We start from the raw sequence: 24,493 nt of genomic DNA on the forward strand, positions 1-24,493 counted from the left end.
GGGAGTCGAAATTACTCTGCACCCCTCCACTATAGCATCTCTTTCTCTCTTTCCACTTTCCCCTACATCTTTATTCCCTTACGGCTCAGTACACGTGTCCACGGCAAAGGTGACAGATACTGCGCATTTCCTTTTCTGTAAATCAATTATACGGTTATAACGGTAAAAAAAAAAAAAATATTGCTTAAATTTACTCACCCCATGGAGCGCCAGATATGCCTTAGCTGCCGATACTGTAAGAGGAAGAAAAAAAAGGTAGCGCTTGTACATGGGTCAGAAACTCGCTATTTACCCGCGAAAAGCATGAGCGCTTCCAGCAAGAAAGCTGCTTCGCAAACTCATTTCGTCCACTAGGTCACATGCAGACTTCGGCGATGCGATACACAGCTTTTGGAAGGAATACTGACTCAGCATTCCGTGTGTCTATTTTCCGCTCTTCCTTCCAAAAACCGCAGACAGTATACGAGCAACTCATAAGTTCAGGCCACAGTTTCTGGGTCTGCAACTCACCTGGTTCGGGCCCAAGTTCAGGCGACAGCCGTCCAGCCAGGGTTTGTTTGCACGTATGATCCATTTCCACGTCATCTGGGCATAAGGGCGACACTTCAGAACTTGACCATCATTGAAGTTTTAACGTAATGCAATAGAATGCAGTAAAAATGAACTCTAATGAGCGCACGAAAATCTTTACAGTTACGAAAGTATCCAAACGCAGTAATCAAACCAAGGAGCATGAAAATGTACTGGCTTGGCTGGTAGACGCCATATTCGAACTACGAAAGACGCTCACCAGCACACGCTATGCGCTGTGACGTCATCAACCGTCACCCGTTGTCAAATTTTGTTCTTATTTGCGAGGAATGCGGCTGTTGGGATACAGTGTTTAGAATATACCGCTCACTCATTCGATCGAGGACGCCGAAGTTGCACCAAAAGCAAAGACTGCCAGCGGCTGCCGCAAGAGGGCGCTGCTGAAAATTGGTGGCTTAAAAGCAGAGAAGTGACATAATGTTAGCAATGGTAGAAACAAAAATTTAATAAATAGAATAATGATTTAGTTAACCAATCTCAATCAATAATTAAGATTTATGGAGAAAAATGACCATGATAGCTACTGCTACCACCCCGTTTCAAAGGGGACGCTCCTATATTCCATCCATCCTGCGGAAGCTTTTCAGGCGAAAACCTTTATTGGCTCATCACTGGCGTGCGCATAAAGTGACTTTCCGCAGAATGGTTGAACGAAAGGCAGATCCAAAGCCAATCCAACACAATCCACATAAGGCTAACAATACAAAATACCCAATCCATGCATGATTACATGGTTGCAATACTTAATGGCATTGTATGACTAGCCACATTAGCCATTGCCCGAATCCATGTCGCAGCCAAAATAAATCCATAAGCCATATAACAAGATATCAAATCCAGTCATGATTAAGTAGCAATTGTGATGGCTCGAGTTGGGGACACAATGGGCATGAAGAGGTGGAGGCACAGACTCGGGATGTAATTTTAAACATCGTTAATTAAAACAACCCGCTCAGTTTCGCTAACTGCACGCCATCACTGGGCTATGTCGCTGTGATGGCGTGGTGCTGCACTGGCCCCGAAGAAGGGCTGCATGTTCGTCTCGGCTAGGTGACGGAATTCCGAGGGCTGCTGCTGCTTCCTTGTTTCCAACTGGCGGAGGGATGAGCTGCCAGGCGTGCAGGCAGGATGACAGGGGCCGAACTTGAATAGCGCCTAGACCCCGGCTCGAAGGTCGTGGCGCAGCCCCAGTCTTCTGCCGTACTTGTCTTCTGTTCGACCATATCGTCCGCTGCCTGCAATCTTCCCTCCCACTCTCCCATTCGCCTCCTCTTTTAAGCCTTTCGTTCCAGTGTTGTGACTCCTTTTCACGGGTTGACCCATGTCCACGGCCGCCGGCTGCCTTTGTTAGCTACCCTGCGGCTTTAGGCCTCTCGACCTTTCACAGGTCCCGTCCCAAGGGAGCAGCCGGTAGCTCTCCATGATGGGCAAATTTTCGTGCCGTGATACCATATATGGGCATGCCTAGAGTTTGGCCACTCGACGCCGGCATTGCGCGGTCAGCAGTCTCCATGAGTCACTGACCGGCGTCCGCAGCCTCGTGCACTCGCACGAACCGTCACACTATAATGCCTTAATGATATTGCCTTATGACTATCCACATTAATCGGTCCTAGACTTAGCCATTGTCAAGAATTCAATCCAGAACCAGATAACAAGCCAATACAGAATCCAGTCATGATTAATTGGCTATAATGTCTTATTGACAATGCATAATGATTCGCAACATTAGTCGTCCCCAATCCTAGTCACAGTGAAGAATCAAATCCAGAATTTACATAAGCCAATACCAAACCCAGTCATGAATAATAGATCTCTCCCTGTTTGCAAACAAATGTGACGTCACGGAGGCACGTGACGAGGGTGCGCGCCGAAGGAAAACCGGCTTGGTGGGCAAAAGCGTCCTTTCCAGCCGGGTCTCCCTGCTGCAAGGAGCGTCGGGGAGCTGCCCATTGCTGTGCAGTTTTTACCTCAAATTGTGCGTTAGCCATATTGAGATTCGGCACAATATGTAGACTCCTTAGTATACGTTCCCATTAGCAACTCTCACTTTGAAAAAGGTAGTCTGGGCAAGCATGAAATTATTTTTCTTTTCCATGAACTGGGGCGTGGCCCGTTGCGGACGATCTGAAGTCTTACCAAACGCTTGACTTAATCAGGACTTAATCATGCTCGAAAAGGGGTCAATGCAGGCCTATTATAAGCATCATGGTTTTTCTTTAATATGTCCTTCACAAAACCGACTGCTGGGCCCCACAAAGCGTAGAAAATTCTGAGCGAAAATAGCAGTGCACACGCGCGAGATAATTCATGCTTGTCTGGATGATTTCCCACCCAAGTGTAGACATTTTTAGTTTGTATTATGTTCGGCCAGACACACAAAATATATTATTGGTACTTAATAGTCAGTGAGTGCGCAGGAAAAAATGATTTCCGCCGTGTCGTGCAAGTCAGTCACCTAAACTGCGTTACGAGGAAGCGTGAATTTTCCCCGCAGTTAGCAATGGGTCCCACAGTATGCAAAGTAACAAAGCGCGCGTTTCGTGCCACATAATAATATCCATACAAGGCGCACAAATATTCATAAGTGCACTCACATGGTTCCAGTAAAACCACTTTTCGATTGGGACACGACCGCCTTTGAACGCGCTATATTATAATTCCGTCTAGGGATGTGGCTGTACTTAAGCGATCATGCTGCCGGCATGACCTTGCAATGGGAGCCGTCTTGTGAGAGAGCTAGCTCCTTCAACATGGCCTGCTGAACTGGAATAAATTCAATGTCGAGAAAGGATATCTCAAAACGCTGCCACTGATCTCATGCCGTCCGGACCTTTTCGAGCGCGATCGGTCAGCATTCAGTACGATTCGCTCGGAAGGGCAATAAAGCAAACTAATAAATGCTTGTTCGTTCTTCCAGAAATACGTGAAGGCGCGAGTATAAGAGAAACGTTGCTTACTGTCAAGTACACAATTGAGGCCTGCAACGGATAACGGTTGCCGCTTCGCTTTTTGCAAAGCTGAAAGACACATTTGGGCGCTACTGGAACTGAAGAAGCACGTGCCTCTGGTCACATTCGATCGAATATCTCATATCACTGCGCGAGAGCTTGACGCCATTGAGAAAAACACAGCGAGCTGTCACCCCACGAGACCAAATCCTCTGCACCACGCATATAGCAGCCGAATGTTTTGCCCACCAGGCCAAACCACGTGGCGGACACGCCCTTCGCTCCTCCTCCGATACGTCATTCGTGACGTAGGTCAGAGAGGTCCATTGGCTATAACGCCCTAATGGCAATGAATGACTTGCGACGCTAGTTATAGCCTTAATCCCAGTCGGAGCCAACAATGCAATTCAGAATCCAGATAACAAGCCAACCAAAGCCAACGCAAGAAGCCATTGTGGGCATTCGCATCACCGCCCGTTAGCAGTGCCGACCTTTGGGGTGGGTGACCAGTGGTCGCCCACCCCAAAGGCCGCCCCCCCCCCCCCTCCTCTCCGCCCCGCCCCTTCCTTGTCTTGCATCCTTCACAAGAGACATTATAGTCGTGTGTTCACTGAAGTGAGGGAAGCAACATGTTTGCTTGCAGAATCCCCAAAACGAAGGCCGCCAAGGAGGAATGGACCTTCCCAGAAACCGCCTGGAGAGACATCGGGATGTAGCGTCTGCCTTCTTTTATAGTACACTGCAACATAGGTCAGCAATGTAGGAGGGACGCGGGGTGGCAGAGGGGGTGAGGGCGTTAAGAAACGTTACCAAACTGCCTGTCTAGTGTCCATCTCAGTTTTTTTTGTCGCTTAATTAAAGCTCCTTTCAACGCGTCAATTAAGTGATGACCGTTTCTTTTTTTTTCTGCATGCTCCACGGTGGAAACATCGTTAGAGCGCGCAGCTTCGAAACAATAACATATTTTTTGAGCTCGAAAACGGATGTGAATCTCGACTGTACGCTGCCTTGTTGATCTCCTTTTTGAGGAGCGTAGTAATTTTAGGCCGTGAACCTCTAATGACTCGGCCACTGGGAGAATTAGTTTTGGACGAAAAAAATAATTCTACTTATGAACGTTAGAAAAATATTAGCGGACAAAATTGAACTGCCCAATTTCTAAGTAAATAACGACTTTGTTTTTATACTATTGCTATGAGCATGAATGTGGCAGGACAAAATTTCGCGCAATGGTGTGGCTACTTCGGAAAAAAAAGGTTGGGCTCGCTGAGTCGACCCTTATGTTAAAGGCCAGTTTGTTTTATTTTGAAATCTAATATTCCTTCTGGCAACCCATGGCTGCATATGCCTCCTATTAAGCACCGTTCTAAGCAAGATTTCTAAAAGAATAGGCAGGCAGAAATGCCAAATTTACAAGCGTGCAGCGAAAGTTTTCAATGAATAAAGGAAACAGAGAAACGCTTTGTATAGTACAAGAAAAAGCCCACTTTTCGTAATAGGCTCAAACTAACCTGATCTAGCCTGACAAGCATCGCACGGCCTATAACATGACTTGAGCAGGTTCATGTCATATTGACAACAATAATTTTTCTCCGCTGAACATGAGTGTGAAGTGGTGAGTTAAACCTTCTCCACACTGGTCCCCAGCCGAGGTATTATTATTGAGCACCGAAGAAATACATAACGATAAGCGCATCATAGAATCCACGTTGTTGTTTGAGACTTTAAAACTTGCATTTATATGTTGCATGAGTGGGTTGAGTTGTACAGCCTTGGGGGTCTCCTTCCTAGTTCTATAGCGGCGCTGATTTAGCAATAGTGCAGGTCCTTACCATTGGGGAGGGTAGGGCAAAAAATCTTCTTACCCATCAAGAGATTCTGAACAATGGAAACCCATTACAAAGCGGCTCCAAAGCAGGCCCCATGGGCTCTACACTTTTGATACAGACTGTACTTATATGTAACATGTATGCTCTCTGTTTTTCTTTCTTCAAATACGGCCTTAACCATTTTCACTTGGAGGGCACCTAATATTAATGGGAGCGCGTAAAGGTCCCGCGTAGCAGAACAGCCGGTATCGACGTTGCGATTGTAACGCGAAAATCAGAAAGTAAAGAAACGAAGGTTTTTCGAAAACCCGTGGAGTCGAACACGATTTCTTCGCAGCGCGAGGCGGGCAAGCAACAACTCCGCCACAGAACCGCATTGCTTCTCACCGAATAGGGGTCCGCCTAATGTATGCATTGCCTTAGTACTGCCAGCTAATGTTTAGGGGCGTCATTACAAAGAAACTATTTACGGAAGTAATAGTTAAGCAAGTAGCAAAGAACCTTTTCGTTTTGCTTTACCTGCGATGCGGCGCTCACTGGAAAATTCATCCGATCGTACGACGTTGCCGCAACAGATGGCGCGAGCCTCCACCCGCTTATACAAAATACAGTATTTGACGCGGCTAGATGGCGTGAGGTGCTGTCATCCATCCATTCGTTCATCGTACGTAAGCAAGCGAAGTAGACGGAAGTGCTTCTGGAACGTATATGCGATAAGGTGCTTCGATGCGTGCACCCTCGACACGCGAGCGCGGAGAGTGGGGGTGTGCATCGAGGAACCCTAGTATGCGATGGATGCGGTGCCCTCTACTAGTGCAGGGCACTCGTATGAGTGTTCTGCGAGTGCCGATGGCGCATCAACGTCTTCTCCTGCTCGGGGAAGATCACGAGAAGGCGATGCGAACGGGGCCCGATAACGCTATCACGATGAACTCTTAAATCTAAGAGTGTACGTTGGGGGGGGGGGGGGGGGGGGGGCTAATTCGCGATGAATGAACTTGCTAGTAACTGAAAAGCTTGGGAGCAATGCAGTGGAGTCCACCGACTACGCTAAATAAGTAGAGACGCGATTGTTCGTTGCTAAACCGACACTTTATTTGTCCCTCCATTACGAACAACTACTGGCTACCATCTTGCAACAGCTATCGCACATGTCGCTTTGGTGTCCACTCTATACATGCCTCTAGCATCGGCTTGTTTCTTATAAAGGTTTAAACAATCAGGCAGCCAATATTGGCGCTTTGTTCATGCAAGGAACCTTCTTGAAGAATAACTGAAGTTGTCTGCAAATGCAACTAAACTTAATTTTCCCTGATAAGCCTCTTTGCTTACTTGTTTTAGACCGCACCAGTTGCTTGTAATGCTAGCGGTCAGCGATCAGCTGGGACCTATGTATAACCTAGGGCGTAATCATGGTGACTTCAGGCTGGCGCTAATAATTCGAGGTCGCCTTTAAGCTTTCAGCCGTGGAAATACACAACCGCGTTAATGAACTGTCAAACACTTTGCAATAGCAGCTTCCCCCAGAAAAAAATCAATCGAGAAAACGTTAATATACAGAAAAATGAGTTTTGACTGCTGAGGGCAGGTGTGTGTGTGGGGGGGGGGGGGGGTGTCGCCTTGGCAGGAGCTCGCACACGGCGCCGAAATGAGGTAAGGCAGGCCCTGCAAGCGAGGGAACTTAAAGGGGCCCTGAAACGCTTGGCCATTATGCTTTAGATGAATTCATGTCACGAAGATGCCGAATAAAGAATTACAGGAATCGCTGCACTAGAACGATGAATTTTAAAAATAAAAGCAAACCAAAAATTGCCCCTAAACACTATTTTTCCTAGGCCCTATTCTTGACACGCATGGCCTCCATTCGGCAACCGATATTGGTTATCTGATTGGTTAAAAAACTGTGCCGACTGGGATCTCTCGGGCTCTTGCTGAGTCTACGAACTTTCTCCAGAATAGGCGACAATGTGATCGATTGAGTGTTTTTCGTCTATTGAGTCAGGAGTTCCCCAAGGCTCAATATTAAGCCCCCTGCTTGTTAACACCTACGTGAACGATCTAAGCGAGCTTTAACATTTCCTCGATATACTTCGTGCATGTCTCGCCGGGAATCTGAGCTCTTTGAGAAAGTGCTTGTTCAGCCGGCTTCTTCTTGCATCAGAGTCGCCGAAGCACTTCCTAATCTCTTCGACGAAGCGGTCCCATGTCGTGAAATTATTCTCGTGGTTGTAGCACCACGCAAAAACCACGTTGGCCAACTGGGCGGAAGAGTCCCACTTATTATGGTAGCCCACCCGCTAGTAGTGCGTCAGCCATTGATCCACATCTTGGTCGGGTGAGCCTGTGAACGAATGAGGCCCCCGGTGATGTAGCCATGTGTTGCAAGGCATGATCCTCAGATCGTCGTCGCCGTCGAGAGACATCGTAGGCACACATGGTGGTAGGCCAGCAAGACAGCGACTTCGTTCAAGTATATATATATATATATATATATATATATATATATATATATATATATATATATATATATATATATATATATATATATATAACCTTTTTCTCAATTGAATTTTTATCTGTGGTGGGCAAATGTCTCTACACAAAGAAATAGGTTTAAGATTTGCAAGAAAGGGCTTAGTTTTCTCGGCAAAAAACATTCGTATACAGTCGTCTCTTTCTTTATTATAGACACTTTGGTTCCCGATCAAAACTGTCCATAATAACGAACTGCAAAGAAAAATATTTATAAAAACATGCGATAATTATGGTGCGCTTTTGTTGACAGTGTTGGGCACTAAAGTTGAAACCATTCATAACTTGGGAAACTATGCGCCCATTATCCAGGACACCTTTACGCTTGAAATAAAGTAGTTTCACTTAACGCATCTAGCGGTGCAGATATGCCTTAAGGCATCTTATGGATAAATGAAACTCCAACTGCTCACATTCCACGAACTGCTGATGCATGATCCAGCACTGATTTGGATGAAAGCTGCTTAACTTGTCTTTCTGCTCTCCACAAGCTGCGGATAAAATTTTCTTAGACCTTCGTGCAAAGCGGAAAATGGCAGTGTGCATTGGCTAGTTAGCAAATTAGCTCTGTAAACACGAAACAAGGAAAGAAAAGGGACGTTACTTAGGGATTTGCACTTCCCAATCGCGTTCACGTGGTATGCACTCAAAGCGAAAATATCAAAAAGCAGAATCGAACAGAGAATTGGTTCTCATTTCTGTCTATATTAACGCGACAAAACATCATGAGCCCCAATAGGCTGTGTGCATTTTTTCCTTGTCCATTGTTCGAAAGCGATTCTTCATATTAACTAGGCACAAACACAGGAAAAAAGTTTGGTTCCCAGAAATATTGTCCGTAATAAAAGTCGTCCATATTAACGGGGGTCATATTAACGAGGCATGAATGTATCACTAGAAGCAGAAAACGCAGTTTCTACCATTTCAAAAAGTTGCAGGTTTAGAGACCTGCTGCTAGCGTACTGAAATTTTGTCACCTATTCTTTTTTATTCACTAAATCTACGCAACTTTTACTTTTATGGACGTTATTAAAATATGTTTCGCCTCACAGTTAATTTAGTAAAAAATCGCAATCATTGCTCCGCCAGGAACGCGCTACAAAAAAAAATATTCTTATACTTAAATACAGGCATGATGCATTATGTTTTTAGCATTAACCCTTTTTCTGTTTATTATTCAAATAATATTTTTAATTTCAGGCAAAGTTGAGACCTCTAGTCTGCTAGGTGTGTTCTCCACTGTGATGTTATATATGGACCCAGGTCCGTTCAGGAGCTCTGGGCAGGTAGCAGAGCAGGTTCACAGACACACGGACGCTTTTCTTTTCTTGACCAGTTAACGTAACTGGCACAGACATGCATACAGCCTAGCTTATCCCAATAGGATATGTCCCAACACAAAACCGTCCTACTTCTGGTTTGGGACTTCCAGTCGCCCGAGGACTCGGTAGCGCGGCAGGCCACGCTCCGGCGTCTGTATCCGGCGTCTGCTTCACAGTCCGGGGTACTGCGGTGTACCGCGGGGTACCGCGTCACGCCCGGGTACTGCAAAGTGCGGCACCAGTGCGGCAGCACAAGTGCGGCGGCCAGGCACGCTGGAGCGGTTGAGCTGTCTCCGCAAGCTGTTCGCCGGATGGCGAAGCGCTGGGCAGTACCAGACCTCGGACCAGGTGCCCGACAGGTGCTGGCGAGCCGGCCTTGAACGCCAGGCCCAGGACGATGAACTCCGCCGCCAGCGACGCCCAGGAGCGTCCGACCCGTTCGCTTGCCGGAACAAACTCACGCGCACTGGCACGCCCCGCACGCGGCCACACTTCACTTCCTTTCGAGCCACCCGCACGCTCGCCACAATCACCATCATCACAACCTCCCCCCGTTTCAAGACAGTTTCTTGCAACTGTTCTGGCGCCGGGGAGGGGGAAAACGTGGCGGGGAGAGAACAAACTACAACAATAATAAACCCAAATCAGAAGCACACAAAACTTCACAATGCAACACACGAGTTCGTTTTTTTAAATTTTTGTTCGGACACCAGAAACACACTCCCACACCTTTCACACGCTGCTCATGTAACATAGACACAGGACTTAAACACTAACACAAGAAATACAAGGCTGCAGAATGCAGGCTCAAGTTCACACACGGCTTACGTAGTCAGCGCCCACATTGTCAGTTTCCTTGACATACTCTTTCGCACTTCATATGGAAGCAAGTTTGCGACACCTAAGCATCAATGGTAGTCCTTGCGTGGCACAAACTTAATAGCGGGATACAGTCACTGTAGTCACATTTCTTGCGACAGATGGGATGTGTGTTTGACATGTTTCCTTCTACAGCGGCGACAGCCACGGTGGGGAAACTGGTACGCAGTTTCTCATATTTTTTCAGCATGTTGATGTGGAATTGTTCCTTTGCACCTCCCAAGTCAGTGAGGTAGTTAACCTCGTTTCTCACGCCCACAACTTCAAATGGACCTCGCCAATACATGAATAGTTTGTTTGAATAGGCCAGCAGGAAGATGAGCACTTTCTCTCCAGGCTGTAGCTTCCCCGGCCGACTCTTGCGGTCGTAGTATGTCTTGTTTTGTGCGAGCCCTTTCTAGGTGGTGGTGGTGTTTTGATGCCAAAAGGCATATATCGAAAGTGGTACAGTCCAGAAATACTGGAAAAATCCGTTTTTTTTTCCTGCTTCCAGCAACCATAGTGACCTTCCAATGACGTACCCTTCGTAAAATTGAACTTGGAGAAAAACGTTTTCTGTCCTGCAAGGATGAAGATGGCATCAATGCGCGGAATGAACCCACAGTCAGACTTCAGGACGTTATTGAACTCCCGGAAGTTACTGTACAATCGTATGCGTTGTCTGACATCTTAACAAACACAATTGGCGCATGGTAGAGAGATTTCGACTTCTCGATAATTCTAAGACGCAACATCCTCCGTTATTTCACAAGCTGCTTTTTTCCGGCAGTGAGTACGATGCCACTGTTTTATGGCCTGTGGTTTCATTTCCGTCCTTGGCTTAAACCGAATGTGCTTGCGGAAATAAGCTTTGCACGTCGAGGTTCTTCGCGCACTTCTGCACTTTCTCGCACAGATTGCTTCTCGTAGGGGGTGTTGTTTCCGGCCACCAACATTCTTCTTGAGATGAACCATCACTGATTTTACGGCTTTGGGAACATGGAAGATCTGCGGCCAGTCTTTCGCCTCCGCCTGTTCTCCAGATAGTCTAGAAACATCAGAATATGTACTTTTCTTGGTATGCCTCGGTCGCCCACCTTTCCGGCGGCGATCCTCACCAGGCGTGTGAGTCGCTGCAGCTGTATCTAAAGTAAGATAGCCATCTCGACGTTCCGGAGAATTTCCAGTGCTGCTCAACAGTCCATTTGCGAGCTTCTCACGCTCAACATTTCGTAGCAGCCTTATATAACCTAGGCCAGCCACAGTCTTGACTCTTAAACTCTCGTTATGCATTTTCTCATCTTCACGCATGCTCACATTTCTGCTCACAACGACTTTATTCTCAACCTTCTCATGGATGCATAGTCCTTCCCTTTGATCCTTTATCAAGGTGCTTACGTTTTCAGTATTACTGTGACAGTCAGTAAGGCACCTTTCCATGCAGACATATGTCCTTATGGAGCTCTTAACCTCGTTAAGAACAGAGGTGAACATATTAGGACGGTGTCCAACTGTATCTATGTCAAAACAGAGCACATGTAGCGCTGAAGGCTTCGTAAGGTCTTTCACAGCTTTGTACTCCTGCTCTAGATGTGATCTTACACTACTAGCAGGTGCTGCGGCCTGTAATGCCCCATGTGCTTCATTAAACAGTAGGGTCACTTTGTCAGGGCTGCTCTGATCCAACCCAGTAGCTCTATCTATGTAACGTCCAACACCATGAAACGAGGCGTTTTTCTCCTCCGCTGTCACGCGTTTTCGAAGCTCTAATAGTGTTTTTTCGGTCGCCTTCAACCACTGTTCTCTTTCACGGAGTTCTGTAACCTCATGCAAATGCTTGGGTTCGGCATTAGGCGTAAGCCGCCCATCCATTCGCGTTTCTGCCCAGTCCGCTTCTAATTCCTCTTTGTCAATGCTAAGCTGTTCTTCGTACCAGCCGAGGAATTCTTTAAGCGTCATACCTAGCTGCTCGCTCATCAGCACCAACGCCTCGAGCTCCATCTTTGCTCAAACGTCGCGATGCGTGTGAACCCGTCCTCGACTCTCTGCCCTCTCTCTGAATGATTAGAATCTACTAATTTCTAGGATCCTGGCAGGCTCGCCAAATTGTGATGTTATATATGGGCCCAGGTCCGTTCAGGAGCTCTGGGCAGGTAGCAGAGCAGGTTCACAGACACACGGACGCTTTTCTTTTCTTGACCAATTAACGTAACTGGCACAGACATGCATACAGCCTAGCTTATCCCAATAGGATATGTCCCAACACAAAACCGTCCTACTTCTGGTTTGGGACTTCCAGTCGCCCGAGGACTCGGTAGCGCGGCAGGCCACGCTCCGGACGCTGTATCCGGCGTCTGCTTCACAGTCCGGGGTACTGCGGTGTACCGCGGGGTACCGCGTCACGCCCGGGTACTGCAAAGTGCGGCACCAGTGCGGCAGCACAAGTGCGGCGGCCAGGCACGCTGGAGCGGTTGAGCTGTCTCCGCAAGCTGTTCGCCGGATGGCGAAGCGCTGGGCAGTACCAGACCTCGGACCAGGTGCCCGACAGGTGCTGGCGAGCCGGCCTTGAACGCCAGGCCCAGGACGATGAACTCCGCCGCCAGCGACGCCCAGGAGCGTCCGACCCGTTCGCTTGCCGGAACAAACTCACGCGCACTGGCACGCCCCGCACGCGGCCACACTTCACTTCCTTTCGAGCCACCCGCACGCTCGCCACAATCACCATCATCACATCCACAACGCATCGAATTCGCCCAAGATTATAAAACAGCAAAAAAGGCGCAACTTTGATTCCGATCTAGAAAAAAACAAAAACATCATCGATTTTTATGAAAATCCTTCTCAAGAATCCTCATTACCTCACAAATATTACGGTCTGAAAACTATCGTATCTTAATATCTTTATTTGCTGTCAAGAAATTATTATTATTATTATTATTATTATTATTATTATTATTATTATTATTATTATTATTATTATTATTATTATTATTATTATTATTATTATTATTATTATTATTATTATTATTATTATTATTATTATTATTATACAAAACGTTTCAGCAGCAACTCTTTATGAAGACATGCCAAAATGTACGGCTAAATATCAAATATTTTCAAAACCATCCCTAACTTTCATACTCATTTTTATAATTTTCAACAATATAATGTAACACTTTTTCAGGCCATAATATTTCTGACGTAATGAAGATTCTTGAGAGGGATTTTCTAAAAAATCTATGATGATGTATTTTTTTTTTTTTTCGAAATCGGAATCAAAGTTGCGCCTTTTTTGCTTTTTTTGAAGCTTGGAGAATTTGATGCGTTGTGAAGGACACGCCTAGCAGACTAGATCTCTCAGCTTCGCCTGAAATTAGGGAAATTATTTGAAAAATAAACAAAACAATACTTAACGCTAAAAACATAACGCAGCATGCCCGTATTTAAGGTTGAAAATGGATGTCTTTTTCGTAGTGCGTTGCTTCTGGGTCAATGTTTGTCATTGTGTACTAAACTAACTGCAAAAACAAAACATGTTTTTGAAACTTCCACAAAAGCAAAATTTGCATTTTTGCCCGTATTAAATTATTAAACTAGGCCAATAATTAAATTATTGGACTAGTTATCTTTCGGGCACAACATTACGTCACCCTCTATCGATTGACACCACTCATTAACCTCTACCATTAATTAGTCACAACTGCTGCGGACACGATTTTGCGGACGCGGTCTCCGGACAGAAATCTGTGAAGATAGCGAAGTAATAATTTCGCATTTAAAATTAACCGCTTTTATGTATTTGTACGAGTTAATTTCTTCCCCTGTCACGGAAATTCAGCCGTCCGCATGACAGGCCTCAATATCGGTAAATTCAAAGCGCGGCACTGGTCCTGTACCATACACCGCTCACCACGACGTAGTTCCCGCAGTCGTATGCGAGCCGATGTTCTGACAAAGTAGATCCTTTTTGTCGTGTGCACTCTGTTTTGTTGTGTGACGCGGCTATTCACAGGTGTATCCACGCGCTCTTTTACAGACAAATTATCATCGACGAGACGCGAAAGACACTCAAGCTTCATGGATCACAATGAGTTTGTCAGCACACAGTTCATCACTTGAGACCACACTCGAGGCGACCCAACACCCAACTCTCCCGTAACCGCAGCGACCCTAAAGGGCGTGCTCACGCCACGCAGAACCCAGCGAAGAGCACGTTCGCTCGGTCGGTCTGTTCATCTATCCACACCTCCGTTACGACCACGCGGTTACCGCGAAGAGCACGTTCGTCGGTCTGTTATCTATTCACACCTCCGTTACGACCGCGCATAGACTTCGCGGCCCGCGCACCCCGCCTTAGTTATGTCTCCCCTCAAATTTCGGAGAAGAAACGCGAGGACTCGGCGCCTCAGGGAAAAAACATTCGGAGCCGAGACGAGACGAAGCACAGACGCACACGAAGGCGCACCACATCCAGCCAGGCGACCCTCTGCAGATCAACAAAATCTATTTTTAAGTATTAATAAGCAGATCGATTTTAACTCCTCATCTGCCCTCACTGCTATCAAGTTCAATACTGGGACTGGATGCGGCACCCGAGCACGCGACGCACGCGACCACAGACACTGCGATTGCCGCACCGTTAGCTGCGGATGATGAATAGCAACGGTGAATAGCAAGGGCCACGAATACTACTTTGATAGAAAGTGACGCGCTTTCGTCAACACCCGAGGAGCGACTGATGCACCAGGACTTCGTTCCTTCGCGTTCGTAACCACTCGCGCACACACCGCTGCCTCCCATCTGCAGGAATTAGGCCTGACCGCTACCTCGCTGCTCTGAGTAAATGCTCGCCAAAATATCCAAGCAGGCGGTGCCTACGGATGCTCTGAATACTCACCATTATTTGGCGAAGACATCTTCGGCTGACAAATTTGTCCACACATACAATAAAAGGCGTTGAATGAGAGCGTATGTGCTCGAGATGGGAACGTGGATGACGCAGCACCTCTAGCTGCCCGTGTGTGAGCTGTGTGAACTCTGAAAATCCTCTCCCGCCTTCCCGCCGGGATGCGCGTCACTGTCCCGGTTGTCGTTTTGTCTTTGGCCGGATGATGTCGCCTTCGAGCGTAGGCCACAGGCCACAATGCATCACCTAACCCGAAGGGCAAAGCGTTCTCCGCCGGTAACCAGAGAGCCTTCTTCCACCGGCCGCGGCCGGCGCCTGTTGTGTGTGTTTGCTTTATTTCCCTCCCATGTTCGCCCCTCTCCTCATGATGTGGCCCAGGCGTCTATCGACAAGTGAGCAGTTCCCTTTCCGAAAACGAACAACTGCTCTACGACGTTCAAGAGCGCTCCCTGCTCGATTCTGCTCCTGCCGTCCTGGGTTATTGCGAGCTATGCCGGTCTTTCTTTTTTATTTATCACGCCTTGTGCCATTCGGGTATAAAACCATGTTTCCATGCCTTGGAGTTCGTCGTCTTCTGCTGAAAGTCGTACTTTTGCCTGCCGACGACTGTTTCGCCCACTTGTTGATGAGACAAGGATGCATGCGCCGTGGCTGCCGCGCACTACAAGCTCGCGCCTTTTTCGAGCGGGCGTGGAGCTGAACGGTTGGACCGCTGGCACTGCAATGTTCTCTGCTTGACGCCTGAGCCGTCGTGCGTGCTGACCATCCTACGGCGTGCCGACCAGCGACACACACCATCGTTCTCGCGAAACATCATTCAAGCGCCAAAGCACTTATCACTTTCGATAAATAATATGTTCGATTTACAATCACGCGGTTTATTTGTGCTGCTCTGAAACTGTTTTTTTTTTTTTAATGCCATAGCATTACTTCGCTGTGTTCACATATTTCTCTTCGCAGACCATGTCCGCAAAATCGCGCCGGCTGTAATTGTGAGTAATTGGGAAGTGCTAGACGTTATTGAGTGGTGTCAATAGATAGAGGGTGACATAATATGGTGTCCAAAAATATGCCGATAACTTAATTAGGTACTTAATTAGTGGCAAAAAAATGCAAAAGGCGAAAATGGTTTCATTAGCCAATGGCTTGACTTTGACTGTATCAAATACTAAAATAGTTAATTAAGTCAGTCAATTAGGGTGACTTCAAGATGTATCAAATAAACATATTTAATTTAATAAGTCAATTAAGGAGACGTCACATCCTTGAAGTCACACAACCGGCAGTAGAGTCGAAAAAGGGCTTAGGAAGGGATTGGGCGAATTAGAAAGTGCTAAAGACTAAAATGTGTAAACAAAAAGTTAATTAATGTGGCGTTAATAATATGACGTCACGTAACCGCAAGTAGAGCAGATAAAGGGCATAGGAAGGGAGTGGCGCGCTATTTGAAAGTGCGAAGACTAAAATGGCAAACAAGAAGTGAATTAAGCAACTAGTAGCAACCAACAGCAGCATCCGTGCTTTCGCATTACTCAAATGCATATTCTGCAATTGTCTTTAATTTTTTTACACTTGCTGTGTCCAGAGGAGCGAATCATACCAAGCTTACCTCCTCTTCGGCTAAGCGCAGAAGAGTGACGTTGAGCTACACCCTGCAAGGTCGGCTGGTCGGCTGAGTTAGCCAGGCTTAACATGAATAAACTGTTTGTCAGCGACGAATTGTGCTGCTCGTGTGAGCTTCGGGAATTTAATAGGGATCGGAATTATAAGCTCCATTTATGTGCAACCGCTCACAGTTCAACACGAGAAGTATACTTGTCATTTTGTGCACGTCAGTAACTTTCTTTTATTAGGAGTACTATTGCGCACGTTGCAGAACCAGTGAATCCGGGACACTGTATATTAGAATTTTATTTATTTGTATGTAGTATTATATAAGTATATAAATTATTTGTGCGGGGTATTTAACTAGTATGTGCCCTTTTTTCCGTTGAGTAATAAAATATCATCCCTGGGCACTAGCTTCTCAAAATTGCGTGAAAGTGTAATACATGCAAGGGAGCCAACAGCCACTCACACCAAGGAAACTATAGAGGAATATTTTTTTTTTTCTCATGAGAAATGTGCTGTAATAATGTAATTATGGGGATAACGATTAGAAACAAGAAAGAGAACATATCGCTGGTAGGATCTGAAAATCCGACCTCCGAATTTCTCGGCCAGTTTTGATCCCGCCGGTGGCAATGGTCCTTTTTTCTCCCATATTCCAATCAATAATCTCCATGATTCCATAATTATTCGTAATCGGCACTGATAAACAGCCAGAAAAAATCCACACTGCTTTCTTATGTGAAGTTGGCTGCATGCTGCTCCGTCTGTATGTATTTCATAACGAACGCCAAATTTCCCTACATTTGTTTGATGAAAGTGTATTGGTCATAGAGGAATAGTTTGTTCATGCCGAGCTATTCGAAGGCCGCTGCACTGCCGATAATCAGTGTTTCATCTAGCATCGCAAAACGTTAAATATGAATCATGGCAAATCTGTAGTGAATTCTTTATACAATAGGTATGACTAAAACTAGTCATTACTCTATTACAGACAAACCTGCTCCATTAACTCTACCTCAGCAAGTGTCGAGAAGGAAAAAAGTCGCCTACAAGCGCGCACTCAAAAAACAGAAGTTGGAGAAAAAGCTTTGTTCCAGCACTTATAAGGTAAGTCAGTGTGCTCTTGTGGCTGATCTCATGGCTGCCCCAGTTCGCTCAAATGTTTTTCGTAGATTTCTGTAATGTTAATAAACACGTCAAACATTTCAATTCATATACATCTTTTTTTTCTGCACCTTCTCAACCAAAATTTATGTATATCTCCATGTCATTCGGGTTTTAAGATTTCATACCACTGCATGGACTTCTACAAACAACTGTTGCATGTTTTAAATTTTCATTTAGCTGCAGGTAGTTTAACTAACAGGCATAATATTTTTGCACGCAATTAATATATGAGAAAGATAAATCATCATCTTCCCAGTGTTCTGTACTGAGTGACTATGGCTAGGTGGCTTCTATGTCCGCTGAGATGCCAGAACTTTTTCCATATGTTGAAGCTGCCATATGTTGCAGTTTCCGGCCTCAAAAACGTTCTCGTTTCAGTGATGCCTGTTGCGTCGTATGAAGCAAGTGTGCAAGCTAACTTTAGCCAATGGTTAAAAATATAAAACATTTGAGATAGGCCAGAGAAACCACGTGTATAGAATTAACAGCCATGTTGCGCACCGCAGACAATTTTGTTTTCCATTTAACTAATTAGTAATTAAGATATTTTTCTAAGTTACTAAATATTCTCCTTAGACAATAAATGTGATTTGCGAAGTTGGAGCACCTTCTGAAGCCCCCATTCCATATATTTCCGATAAAGAAAGCTGTACGCGTATTGTTTTTCCAAGCTCTAAAGAAAGCCCGAGAAAAAAAAACAATCACGTAGCTACCGCATTCGCTCGCCATGATTGTGGTGCTCTCAGTGGTGGCCTGAGTAACGAAATTAGCTGCGGCCGTGACTTGACAGCCGACTCCCAGCAAATAAGCTGATAAGTTGGCGATGATTGCAGCCAGCACGGTGAGCTCGCTGCGACCTGTACCGTCACGTGCGCCGACTGCCTGAAAGGACGAAGAACCACCGCAGACATATCGGCCTGCCGCTGCAACGGGATCGTTGAGCCAAGGCAGCAGCTGATTTGGTTCACTGAAATTCAGGTTGAGAGCAGCACAATCGTGTCGCACGAATGCGGCAGTCATGTGTTTTTTTTTCTTTTTTTTTTTTTTTTTTGTATTTCGCGGGCTCTCTTTAGAACTTCGAAAAACGATCGGGAGCATGGAGGAAGGAAACAATTTAGGAGAGGCCCTTGCCATTCCCAATGCATTGGAGAAAGTGTGGCGGAAGTGACGTCAAAACTTAGGATTAGCCAAGTCGGGCCATTAGCAACGGCGACATTGTTGCTATGAAAACTCGGGCCTTTAGCAAAAGCGTTGCTAAGGGCCCTAGGTACGTGTGCGTCGCGGAGAATGAAAATGCGGAGGGTAAAAGCGGAGGATAGACGTCGCAGCCTCGCAGCGTCCGGTCGCGGCGCGGCCGCGCCGGCTTCAAAAAACTGACTTCAGGGCCTCTTCTAAGTTCTTTCCTTCCTCCATGATCGGGAGGCTTTCTTTATCAGAAGTAAATGGAAAGGGGATTTCAGGACGTGCTCTCCAACTTTGCAGATCATATTTACTGTCTAAAGGCAATACTTCGTAAATTAGAAAAAAATGTCATAATTTTTATTTAGTTAATTGCAAAAAACAATACCTGTGGTGCGCCAGGCGGCTGGCAGCTGTATACAAGTGGATTTTCTGGCCAATCTCAAATGATTCATTTTTTAACACTCGGGGGGGGGGGGGCTGAAATAAGCTTGTACACCCGGTATAGTACACCTTGCCCCGACCATCAGTAGAAGATTGAAGACACGCATAAAGTAATCCGTTTTAAAGGAGTTGAGTAGCCTCTAAACAAACAATAAAAGAAAACATCTGATCGGGCCATGGCCGACAATCGCGGCTGCGACGCAACGGGGCAGACATGGAACGTTTTTCATATGATAAATATTGCTACATTAGGCGGTGCATGCACTGATATGCGCATAAGAAAGGAAGAAGATACTCGTGAGTCTTTAGAGAAGACGACGTTCGAGCAGTGTCGGCTGGTGCCTGCAGAAATCGTCTGTTGTTTGAAAGCCTTGTCTTCCGTGTCCACTCTCTGCAATCCCAAGCTGAACTACCCCGTAACAATATTACGGAAGGCCACAGTGTTAAAGCAGCGCATGCTTCAGCACATACAGTGACAGCCCGGAAGTTAAAGCATCCATAACTTCTTTAGGTACAGCTTCCGCGTACAGCCTCACTGTCAGTACTTGTCCTAAGATACAGGTGGCAATAATCCTTTCCATGGGGGTTGACGCTTGATCATTGCCATCATCAGGTTGGTGGTTGAATTCCTGGTGAAGTGAGCCGCATCAACCAAGAACAATTTTCATCAGAAATTCGGGGTGCCGGTTTAAAATGTATAAGCAGAAGTCCAGCAGCATTCGAAATCATGTCGTGCCTTTAAAGGAGCAGTCCTTTGTCTGTTGGAAGGGAGTATAAACGATGATTTTGAAGCTCTCTTATGCGGGTGAAAAATCCGCGATTTTTTTCTAAAAAGGCGATTTTGTGATTTCTTACGTTTTATATTCTCCCAAGCCTCTTCTATTATGTAAGAAAAAATCAGAGCCGAGAATCAACGGGAAGTTAGGAGGAATGCAATTAAAGCCCTCGCGGCGGCTCTTGAAAGTGGGAATTTGACCGAATTTCAGGCACGCGGCATTTCGCACCACGGCGTCGCCCGCTCTTGAAATTTCGCGGGGAAGTAGGCCCAAACCCCCTTTCTCCCAGAAGCCATATCGGCAGCGACACATTGTTGATAAAAAGACGAAAAAATGATAGTTTCCCGCCCATGTCCAGAACCGCGACTGGCCCTTTAAATCACGTGGTATGTCCGGAGCACCGGCATTGGCTACGCTCGTTCTTCGTTCCGCCGTCACCACGACGTGAAGTAACGCTTCTGCCCGAGTTTTTCTCCTTTCTCCGCCATGGATGTCAGCGAGAAACGCGATTTTTGTTCACGGAAGTTCCCGACGAGGAATACGTATATATAGATCAAGACACCACAACCACAAGCGGAAAGCTCCGGTGACGGGAGGTTCGTCTGCTGTTAGGCCTACACTCTTTGAAAAAAGGTAGTATTTTTACTAACTTTAGGGTAGCAACCGCTTGTCACATATGTTATTACCTTGTTAGTAAGTGCCGTTAGCAATGGGAAGGTTAGTAACTGTTACTAACCTTCCTGTTGGTAACTTCAGTTACTAATAGGGTAGCAACCCACTGAGTTAGTAAGTGCAGTTAGTAACGGGTAAGTTAGTAAAAGTTACTAACCCTGCCGTTACTAACTGCAGTTGCTAAAAGGGCAGTATAACTCATAGAGCTAGTAATATGTATACATATAAAACTTTTAAAATTCATGCTGCTCACATGAGAACTGCCTCTTGAGCTGAATCACAGAGACAGGGAGGGCACCTTTTGCTTTGCAAGTAGTAAGAATAACGAATATGTTTAACAAATCGGTAAAATCAGCATTACATTTTGAATTTAACCCATAGTCACGAAGCCCATTAATATGCACAAACAATTCTGCTGATGCACATTTTGTACCAAGCCATACTTATAACTACAACTGATTCATATTCGGTGCTTTGCACTTGGTGAGGAGCAAATGTTTTGCTCTATTTCGCACTGCTGAAGAAATGCAGCACACTCACGCATCAATTTATGCGCACACTTCTGAGTAGGTGCATCTCAAACGGGTGCACATATAAGTTTTGTTTGCATAAAATGTTTCATCATCTCATCCCGGGCTTCTATTTCGCAAACACAACACGTGTATTAATGTTACACGTAAAAACATTAATCATGACATTTTTGCTAAATATCCGCATTTCCGAACCAAAAAGGGAAATTTCCACTCCTATATAGCCCTGGCTGAAATGCCATGGATGTGGTATCTGCAGAAGGTGTTTTCACGTCACGCAAACTGAAAAATTAAACAAAGTTGCCTTCTTTTACGCAAGAGACTTCAACCAACTCTCATCAAATGAGTGCTCATTGTCTTAAGAACTGGGGCCAGTAGTTTGGTTCCTGGATGTCGATGAGGGACTAAAATTTGCACTGTTGAAAACCCGGGAAAAAATATGGTCAGATACTGCAGAACAGACTGAACTTTTATTTTCCCTCTAAATTTACAATAAGCAGTCTTCTTCAAGCCCTCTTCAATGCATGATATAGTGCGCAGTACTAACGGAGTCATGGTTGATGTTTGAAGGCCACAAAATTGTTATAAAACAGCAAATGTGTTCTTGTTGTGGCTGCTGTACTTAATATCGAAAATCCAATATATTTCTATAACAGCTGCAACACCGTCTATAAGGTCAATGGTATCCACATTGAGTGCCTCAAAAGTGGCGAAGATTTCTTTGGCTTCATGCAGCTGCGAAGTCTCCAAAGAAAGAGCGGGGTAGGTGTCCTGCGCCAATACCATGAGTCAAAATTAGTGCCACTTTTATGAGTAAACTACCGAAGGGAAATGAAAGCAGTACACTTGCCGGCCCTTTTAGAAATCTGGGCTGCTCCTTCAGAAGCATCGGAAATATGCGTAGAACACCAACTGCGAAGCAATCGATCAACCAAAATTCCGTTATAGCACTGAGCAAGATTATGAACATGGAAAAGTTATACATACACTTTTGTGCATCCTTCCAATTTTTCGAGATGTGGTTCTATCTCGGAGACTGTTTCTTTGGCACACCGTCGACCCTTGGCCAGCTCCAAGCACCGTGCTCCGTAGTGATTTATAAATGCCAATAACTTCGGTACCAAACTTATGCCTGTCATTGCGGTGAACTCCTCATGAAGCTTGAATGAGAAAAATTTTCATTTAATTACTAAACTCAATATTTTTATCGATGTTAAAACATAAATTGAGACACAAAAGAAAACATCGGACAGAAGTCTGTCTGGTTGGGAAATTTACCTTAAGGTACAGGTGAATGACCCCAACAAAGTTCTTTAACAGAAAAACACGAATTTTCGAAGCGGACTTGGCTTCTTCTTGGTGTGACTCCGGGCGAGCCGCAGCTTGACTTTTTTAAGCCCTTGCATTGACCACCTCCGTGTCAATGGCCGCAAACCATAAATGTATGAAGAAGGAAGGGTCCCCAGAAAGCGATTAACATTCCCCGTTGTTTGCTGAATATGCCACGACTCAGGTAAAAGCCTCCTGCGCATATTAGTGCCATTGTCTTTTATAACCGTTCTATTGAAGTCGATTTTGTGATCGCATCTGTTGCAGTGTTCGGACACCGCACTGGCTGACTATGCATTTGTCAAACGTTCGCTCTGTGTTGCTTCATGCTTTCCTCGAAAGCCGGGCAGACTGAGCAGGGGTTTTGTAGACCATGCTTTGAATATGTGCTTTAGGGTGGCGGTCTTTCGGGCGAGAGAGGAGACGTTCGATGCTGGTTGCCAGACCCTTCCCTCTTCGCACATCCATGGTTTGCGACCATTGGCGCGGAAGTCGTCAACACAACAGCTCAAAAAGCCAAGCTGCGCCTTGATTAGAATCACATTATGAAGAAGGAGAACCAGTCGGCTTCAAACCGTCGTGTTTTTCTGTTAAATAACTTAGATGGGGTTCTTCACCTGCACCTTGAATGAGGACAATGTGCATTCATGAGAATGAATTCGGAAAAGGAATAAATGTAGCATCCTGCTCGCCCTTTCCGCATTCGATAGAGCAGGGTACTTTTCGATCACTTCGGCTATTGATGGCTGCGTGTCTTTCATCCACTGCCTCCTTGATGCACTGTTCTGTTTCATCAAATCGGATAGCTTCGCGTTAGGAGAGGGCCGCTTGAGCTCTTTTTTCATGACCTCCACGTGTCCATTAACGGTTAGTTCATCATGCAGAATTGCTGTGTCTGGTGGGAGATTTGCAGTCTGAAAAAGAAACACCAAAATGAAGAGCTGCAGGGCTGAAAAACCCAGATCTACACAAAAAGTGCAAGCCTAACATATTGTTTCTAACGTTTCTTTGAATTACGTTGCATCTTTTCTGCTACTAGACATACGCGACGAAGCTGTTTTCACTGCACTACTGACCCAATAGCATTAGTCAGAATCATAGTGATTGTGCGAAACAACCCTATGCAAGGTAAGCCAAGTTAAGTCAAGGCAAGAACAATCTAAGCTGAGCATTTTCTTCCTGTGTAAGCTATTCACAAAGAAAAAATGCAGTGTTCACGGAAATACATAAAGTTAGAATGCCCTGGGATGAACATAGCCGAATTGCAGCAAAACTGCTTTCGATATTTATCCCTTTAATGAAAAGCATTTCTGAATGCTTGGAAATGCTCATGTAAGTCTAAGTCTTAGTTTCCAGTGAAAAACATGTCAGAAACCCATGTTTTCATCTGCCATTCTTATCGAGGCTCGATCAGGCAGGACATCGACGGATGCGCGTATCAAACATCGCCGATCGCTGCCTGTCACTCTGATAAAGGTGCCCTATTCAGGCGGCAGTCCACATTGCACATTTTAGGTTCGGAAATCACTTACCTCCATCCGTCCCAACACCAAGGTACGACCAAAATCCGTGTTCTTCAAAGCATCTGCAACATCGGCCTGCGTTTGTCCTTTAACACTGATTATATTTTTGCGCTCTTTAAACAATGGTATTCGAATCAACGGAATTCCGTAGTCATTCTAACACGGATAATGTTCTGATCATACGTCTACAAAACGCTTTGCAAACACGCACGCACGCGAAACGGGCAACAAGCGGCTTCCCGCGCGATTGTGCCCCGACGTAACGTAACACAA

The 24,493-nt window shown here is 45.6% G+C and overlaps 1 pseudogene; it reads right to left on the reverse strand.

Moving 5' to 3' along the window:
* Nucleotides 1-1,566: 1,566 nt before the first annotated feature.
* Nucleotides 1,567-24,235, reverse strand: LOC146174809 (uncharacterized; annotated as a pseudogene).
* Nucleotides 24,236-24,493: the final 258 nt, after the last annotated feature.

This window comes from Amblyomma maculatum, chromosome 11 (assembly GCF_055883805.1).
Source record: "Amblyomma maculatum isolate TAMU_Amacu chromosome 11, ASM5588380v1, whole genome shotgun sequence".
In the NCBI taxonomy this organism is placed as follows: domain Eukaryota; kingdom Metazoa; phylum Arthropoda; class Arachnida; order Ixodida; family Ixodidae; genus Amblyomma; species Amblyomma maculatum.